This window comes from Rhinopithecus bieti, unplaced genomic scaffold, assembly GCF_001698545.2.
Source record: "Rhinopithecus bieti isolate Rb0 unplaced genomic scaffold, ASM169854v2 scaffold_9, whole genome shotgun sequence".
Taxonomy (NCBI): Eukaryota; Metazoa; Chordata; class Mammalia; order Primates; family Cercopithecidae; genus Rhinopithecus; species Rhinopithecus bieti.
In genome coordinates this window covers 151,368-159,750 of record NW_016802955.1, presented here as the reverse complement: position 1 = coordinate 159,750, position 8,383 = coordinate 151,368, and the positions used below count along the sequence as shown (strand labels likewise).

The window sequence follows — 8,383 nt, the reverse complement described above, 5'->3', positions numbered from 1 at the left end:
AAAAAAAAAAAAAAAAAAAAAAAAAAAAAAAAATCACAAAACAATCTCATAATGTTTTAAGAAAGTTTATGAATTTGTGTTGGGCTGCATTCAAAGCACTTCTGGGCTGCAGGTGGCCTTGCTGGCCGCGTGTTGGACAAGCTTGATTTACACCACTCATTCATTTACTTATGTGTTCCTACCATTCATTCATTTACTTATGTGTTCACACAACAAGTACTTATTAAGCTTCTATAATATGCCAGACTCTGAAAGAGGCAGTGGGGAAATAAAATAAAAATATTGATATCTACTCCCTGTCCACAAGGAAACAGATGGCTATACAAACTGGGAGAAAGATGCTACAAACAAGAGAAGGGGAAGAGTTGATGGCTGCTGGTTAAAGGTTTCCAAGAGGGCCAAGTCTTGCAGCTGAGGCTTAAAGGATGTCCAGGGGTTTTTTGTTGCACAACAGTGGAAACTTCTTGGAAAGAAGAATCTTCCATGGGCAGGGAATAGAACAATGTCACATGCCAACATCAGAGAGGTTGAGAGGGCAAAAGATCAGGGAAACTGTGTTTTAGCATATAGACAGTTCCACAAGTATGGCAAAGATATGGAACAACAGGAAATTTCATGGAAAAGAAAACAGACCTCAAATTTATAATGTCATCCGAGAAACAGGATTTAGAAAGAGTTTGAGGGATTTTGAAAACTAACAAGTTCATAAAGATGTCAATATTTCATTATGCTGTAAAACTTATTTATGAAAATTTTAGCTCATTCTACTTCCCTAAATTTTTTATTGAGAAAAGTGTATTAAGGAAAAGAACCACTTTTATCTAAGGCTTAAAATGCATATGTCAAAAGCAGAACTTTCTGGTTATTTTTAAAACAAGTTAAACTTATTAATCTGGTGTTGACTGTTTTTAAAATTTTTTAACGAATGCATTTGCATTTCTAGTAGGTTCTTTATCACATCTCCCTTTTCTTATTGAATTTCTTTCTGTTCCTATTACAAAAACACAATTCTCTTCTCCATAATCTCAAGACAACTAAACTTACTTATTCTTAAGCTCTTTCGAGAAAAGGCAATTCTGTATTTCCCTGTGCTTGTTGAATATTTCTCAAGGATCTGATTTTATCTTTGTCTCGTAATTTTTGTCTGACAGCTCATACAATGTAAACTTTGCTCCCTGTGCTGTGATTTGGGGATTGACATAGTCCAGCCAGATGAGAAGCATATTCTGAGGTTAGGGCGTGACGTTCTTTTCCCAAAGAGGACGCTCCCACAAGGCACTCATGTGCAACAGAGGCACAGATCCTACTTTGACTCAATGCCTCTGCTTCCCTCCATGAGAGTTCTGTGTGTGACTTCAATTCCAGATAAGATGTCAGGTTCCCTTTGAGTCCAGTGTATGCATGGGTGGGGTCTTGGCCTCCAGGTGTACAAGGCTCTTGCCACATGTGATGTTCACTTCCCGATGTGTCTACTGAAGTCACCATTGCCCCATGTCATCTCCACTTCTTGGGAGTAGCCCAGTGTCAGTCTTCCCTCACCACTTTACACTTTCTTTCATTTCCGGTCCTTGGAGGCTTTTCACATATGTTTACGCTTGGTTATGTATTCATTAAAATACATTTTAAAATATTTTCTCTGTAATTCTCATGTGTTCAAAATTCAGAGGAAGGCTTTGTGCACGTTTCATCTGGACTGGAAAACCAACAAGAAACCTTCAATTCTGTCTTGGAAATACTCAAAACATTTCAAATGTGACAATTTTAAAGGAGAAAATAACTTTTCACTTAAAGAATGGGATACAAGAGGCTGAAGAGTCAGAGAATGAACTAGACACAGTGATCTATGTACAACTTGATCTTATGCTTGCATCAAAGAAAAACTTGCTTTTAATAACAATAACAACAAAAGCCAAAGTTTTTTTTTTTAACTGTTTGGATTAAATGAATTGCAACTGCTAATCACTTTATGGTCAGAGACTAGAGGATGATTTTGAAGCATCCCATTCTTCAATGTCCTTGATATAGACATAACTATTATAAGGTATATTTGTCAACTTTTTTGGTATGTTAATACTAGGGGATACTTTTCTTTTTGGCTGACCCTTCACAGCAGGAAATTTCTAGGGAAATACATCATCTAACTGTTTACAATTCAATTGTCATAAGTATGACTTTTCTAAAGCTAGTCAGCAAAAGAGGGTCAAAGAAATGCAATCCAACACATTGAGATTTTACAAACATCTGCTTGCTTCCCCCTCCCTTTATTAAGTATTCATCATGCATCAAATCTGTTTTTAATCAGTTAATACATAGACTAAAGCCTGTGGTTTAAACACATTGACCTATCCAGATCCTTTGGGGTTATTCAAATTTAAATAGTACAAGTGTTACTGAAGTCTGCAAAGAATTACTGAGTCAGTTAGAAGCATAATAAAGGGAAATTAAGCTGGGAGAGAGACTTGTTTCCAAGTGGTACCAAAGGGGCTGACAACACTTTTGAAGGGAACCTGGGTAATGGGAAGGTAACAAAATCCAGTCCTTAATGAGCCAGGCACCCATAAGGTTCCACTACAGGGACTTCTCTGAAGATTTTCTGGAAATTAACTCTATCACTAACATCCTGTGTGGTAGTGATCAGCAGGCTCCATAACCTCTTGATTTTGATTGAGATTTGTGCAAAACAGAGATCATACTTTTCCATATAAAAGTCATGGGATTAAGTAGATACCAGTTTCTACACTGCCCTATGGATATCTAAAAAAATTCTACAGACCACAAGAAAACTTGGTTTTAGTTTCCTGTTATCACCTTGAAAACATCAATATATTGACATCTCCTTAATCAAGCCAAGTTGTGTAGAAATTCAAGGAGTCAGGCATGAGTGACCACATATGCAGAGGGAGAAGACTGGGGCTACCATCCCAGCTGCACTCTCTTGGGCAAATGACCGGAAGTGTCTTGGGCTCAGTTTTCCCATCCATAATGTATGGATAATGATAAATCTACCTATCTATACAATTGTTAAGATCGAATGAGAAAATGAACACACTCATCAGAGAACTACATGAATGTTTGTTGAAATTATGAATTATAAGATGGAACATTTAGTTTTGACACAGTTCCAGACACTAGAAGGGCCCAACCCTGTGCCTCTGGCAGGTACTATTCTCCAGCTTGCTCATGGCTTTTTCCTGCAAGTACCTGTGCCTTTTCACCCCAGGGTCTTACCTGGCTTCAGGCAAGGCAGGTGCTGGGGAGAGTAAGAAGAAGCTGATGCCCCTAGGAGCAGCCCTCAAGTGGCAATTACTGGCAATTGGTGGATACACTGCCCAGCTTTTTCACCTCCTTGGTGGAACCACTCTGAGCCTCTGTCTACAAAATCTCCCACAGGGCGCCATTGGGAGGCAGCACATGGGTCCACAGCAACAACCTGCTCATTAACCCTCTTTCCTCTTCGTTCTCTTTCCTGTTTGCATCCCCTCTCCCTCCAGGTGCTTCCTGGATCACCTCCCAATTCAAATTCTCAGAGTCTGCTTCTGGGAGAACTCATCTACGATCATTTCCATAGACCACCTAACCCATTTTTGAGTATGCCTTCCTATGAGGAAGAGCCAATCAGAAAAGATTATATTACTTTAGAAAGACATTTGAAAACACAAGAGGTTGTTTTCTCTCTTCCCCCCATCTTTCCTCTTTCTGCTTTTCTAGAGGTCACATATCCTCCAAATTCCAGGCTGTAGATCAGCAGTGTCAATAGAAACCTAATGTGAGCCACAAATGTGAGTCACATTTCAAAATTTTCTAGTAGTCACATTAACAAAGTAGAACCAAGTAAAGTTAATTTTAATAAAATTGTCATTTCCACCTGCAATCAATATTTGAAAACTGATGAGGTATTTTACATTCTTTTTTTCTTTCTTTTTACTAAGTCTTTGGAATCTGATATGTTTTACACTTATGACACATCTCAACTCAAAACCAGCCCCATTTCAAACACTTGGGAGCTACATCTGGCTGGTGGCTACCTCACTGGTCTAGAACAGGGGGTGGCAAACTTGCTATAAAACATCATGTAGTAAATATTTTAGGCTTTATTGGCCATATGTTCTTGGACACAGTGACTCAATTCTGCTGCTGTTTTAGCATGAGCGCAGCCATAGATAATATGTAAATGAGTGGGCAGGACTGTATTCAATGAAATTTTATTTACCAAAACAAGTGGTGAGTGAAATTTGACCCATAACTGTTGTTTGCCACGCCACCAGTCTAGAAGGTAAAAATCAAAATAACATTGTCTGGGCCACTGATAAACATCTGCTTCTGTTAAACACTAACATTTGTTCCAAACCTTTTGTGTAAGTCTGAAATAGATGCTACTCCATGAACCTCCAGAAAGAATTTTTTCTGTACAAGATGCTAAGAGCACTTTCACTTATGGCCAGAAAGCTTAGCTTGACAGAATCCACAATAATCTGAAGAAAATTAAACAGCATTTTGACTCGTAGATATTCTAATTTAAGGAGCATAATGGTTAAGTACACAGAACCTGGTGCCAGTCTGCCTGGTTTGAAATCCTAGCTCTGAGACCTTCAACAAGTTCTTAACCTCTGTGCCTTAGTTTCCTCATGGGGCCGTCAAGATGATTAGAGGAGGAGATATGTGCAAGCCCTAGGAGGAGCACCTGGCTCACGATGTGTTGTACCGGTGCTTGTTAAATAAAATAAAAAACTTGTTTTTCAAGTTTGGAGTTTAGACTGATTTTTAAAAAAGCTTAATTTGTAACACTTATACCACAACCAAATTAAAAGCATGCGCATACAGTTAATAAAATATTTAAACCACCAGCAAATTAAAAGCATGCCCACACATTTCATAAATGAATTCTTCCGTAGATTTTCAGTTTAGTAGTACACAGCTACAAGAATATATTTCCCCTAAGATTACATTTTCCAAAACACTGAATCCAATTTGCTCAGCCTTCTCATGATGTGATTATTGTCAGAATTCCCATCTGGACTGCGGGTCCCTGTTTTAGACTAAGTGTTGTGTAATGTCCTAAATATCAACGAATGCTAATGCTACTATTTGTTGTCATCTCGCCCATGAAGCCCTTCTCATCTGTTAGTTTGAATGGGTAAGTCCCTTTCCTTTAGTGGTCAGTATTACTCATACCTCTTTTCCTCTACTTTCCCCACTCCTGTGCTGGGCTCCTGCCATTGTGAACAAGCTGTTTTAGGGATCCAGGCTTGTTTCTGGGTCTGGGCCTGGGCGCAGTCTCTTCCCTTTGCCTGGAATGGATGTGCATAGCAGAAAATTCTACCAGTAAAAAAAGAGTATAATAAAACCATAGTATCTATTGAGTACTTGCTGTATACCCATCATTGCTTAGTCCCTTCCCACTGTACACACTTAAATATTCAATGATATTTCCAATTAGTATGGAAAACTGGATATTCATTGGACAACCCTTCTGAAATCCAATGTAGTAAATCAACTAATTAGTTAATTTAACAACTAGTATAGATTGTTAAGACAATGTCTTCTCTCAGCTTTGCTAAACAATAGAAGTCTTCCACGCTTTCAGGCTTTTGTCATTGGTACAGTTGAGTCTGACCCCAAGAAGAGGGCCTTGAGAGTTTAGAAGAATTTTTGAGGAATGTTATATAACCCTGTCCAGACCACAGGACTTCTGTGAAGGCAAATATAACATTATCAAACAAATTTTACAAACCGGGATTTATAAAATAGAGCAATGATACAGCAATTATCACTAACACATCAATTTCAACTTCTATCCAAACCCAAAGTCAAGTTGCTCCCAGCCTTAATTCATTACCTTTTCCCCAAGTGATTTTTTTCATAGTGCCCTTATTCTGTGAGGTTTTAGCAAATGTGTTACGACTTGGTGGCATTCAATACTACCCTCCCACCACCACCACCAAAGAAAAGAAATACAAATAATTCAAAATGGTCCTTATAAAAGGCAAGGATACCAGTGGGCAGATTTTGTTTTAATATTAAGCCAAAGATTGGGTATAGGTCAAATTTGTGGAAGGCAAAGTTATAAAACATGAGTTGCTTAAAGAATGAGACTTCCTTACCTACTTTATGCAAAAGGGTGATTAATTTATCTTACCGTTTTATTTTAATGCACACATTTTGGATGCATCTTCACAGAGCCACAGTCAACCTCCTTCATGTTAGGTAGTTTTTAGTAAGGCTTATTTGAGCTGATAATTGAACGATTCATGTTGGGACAGCTGATTTTACACCAATCTCGATATGAGCCTTTAGGCATGGATATGGACACCAGCAGAGAATAGTAAGTCCAACTTAACAGATGAGCTTTGTACTTCTACATACAGTGATATCCAATCAAACAGCAAGGGAAGCAGACAGATGCCCCTAATTTTAGCCTTCAGAGACCCGAACCTAAGAGTCAGGTTGCAGGGAATTAATGACTTGTCATTGAGTACTACTATTAAAATGTATGCTTGAAACATGAGATTTCAGTAATTCCTTTTGGGTTTGCCCAGGACTTAAAGAATGCTTGCTCTTATTCCGAAGTCAATACTTCAGAATGTCTTTAAAGTATAATATTAGGTCTGGATACCTTTCAAGGCAAACACAGATCTGGCTTGTTTCATTCCACAATATTCAGAGTGACATTCAGCAACTGTGTTTGGAGCCTTGGCACCCAACACCACGACTCCAGCGTGATCAGGATATGGACACGTCAAGTGCCACAAGCCATATATTTTCTTCTAAGAAACTTTACTCACAATAGTTAATATGAAAACACACCCGTATTAACACATGCCACCCGTATAAAAGCATAAATTCTTTATACGTAACTAAATTTTAAAGATGTTTTAATTACACTGCAAGAGTCTATCTTCAGGTTTGACTCGACAGACCACAAATACATGTAATTTAGGTTGTTTTAATTTTTTAATGCTTTTTTTTTCATTGGTTATAATAGCTACCATTTCCAAATGCCCTGGCAAGACAGGCCGCCCAGGGAACTTCAAAAACCTAATAAAATACAATCTGCATATAAATTTAAGTCTAGTATTCCATGGACTACAATTTAAGCCATTTTGATATGTGATACAGTATTTACCTTGTCAGGTTTTATTTGAAATTTCTATATTAACACCACAGAATCTGTTCCATATATTTATAAATTCCATCATTAGGAGTTCAGTGTTTATTTTTCTAACCTGGTAGTCAATAACATACAGAGAATAACTTTTAAATACTGTGTATGGTCTAGAAGAGCTTTTATTTTAATGGAGATAAATAGATATCTTAGTATAGTTCTATTCATTTAGTTATAATTTTAGCAGATCCAATGACGACTACTTATTTCCAAGTATTAGAGAGATGTGAATGGCCTTTTTTGTTCACTCCTCCTCCCCAGCCCCATTTCTGCCTATAATAAGAGAGTTGAGCAAATAACCAATAAATACATTTGTTGGTTTTGAGAATGGATATCACATGAAGCTGTACTACTAGAATCCTTTCAAATTCTCTAACTTAAAAACAATGATCTCAGTTGGAAAATTTATGCCTGCAGAAAAATGCTTCTAAGAATAAGTCTATAACTTTTATCAGCAGGACATAAAGGAAGCATTTTGTAAGACTATAACATAGGTAGAAGAGCTGTGGATGGTCCATTTGGGCAACTCTCCATCTGCCCTCTCTGCTCATTTGCCCCTGTTCAACTTCTGAATCCTTCTCAACACAGTACTCTAGGCTGCAATAGCAATATCAAAAGAGGGAACAGGCAGGGCACTGTGGTTCATGCCTGTAATCCCAACACTTTGGGATGCCAAGGCGGGAGGATTGCTTGAAGCCAGGAGTTCAAGGCCAGCCTGGGCAACATAGTGAGACTCCATCTCTACAAAAACGTTTTTAAAAATTAAAAATTAATATTAAGCCAAGGATTGGATACAGGTTAAATTTGTAGACTACAGCTGGTGCACATCTGTAATCCCAGTTACTCAGGAGGCTGAGGAGGGAGGGTTGCTTGACCTGGGAGTTCACTACTTCAGTGAGTTATGATTGCACCACTGGACTCCAGCCTGGGGGACAGAGAGAGGCCCTGTCTCTTAAAAAAATAATAAAATAAATAAATAAATAAAACAAAAGAGGCAATCTACTTGCCAGTTAAGAATTACATGGTGAAGAGAATATTGTAAAACAGACTAATAGTAGTTAATTATTTTTGCTCAAGTGAAAACTTTCAAATCAGGAAGATACTCAATGTCCTAAACCAGAGGTTGGCAAACTATGGTTGGTCCACAGGTCAAATCTTGCCTGCTGCCTGTTTTTGTGTGGCTTGCTAGCTAAGAATGGTTTTTCCTTTTTTGGGGGGGGG

The 8,383-nt window shown here is 38.0% G+C and overlaps 1 protein-coding gene across 3 annotated transcripts in view; it reads right to left on the bottom strand.

Moving 5' to 3' along the window:
- The window catches only part of MID1 (midline 1), a 200,952-nt gene that overhangs the window by 87,410 nt on the left and 105,159 nt on the right, over nt 1–8,383 (bottom strand). The window lies entirely within an intron of this gene.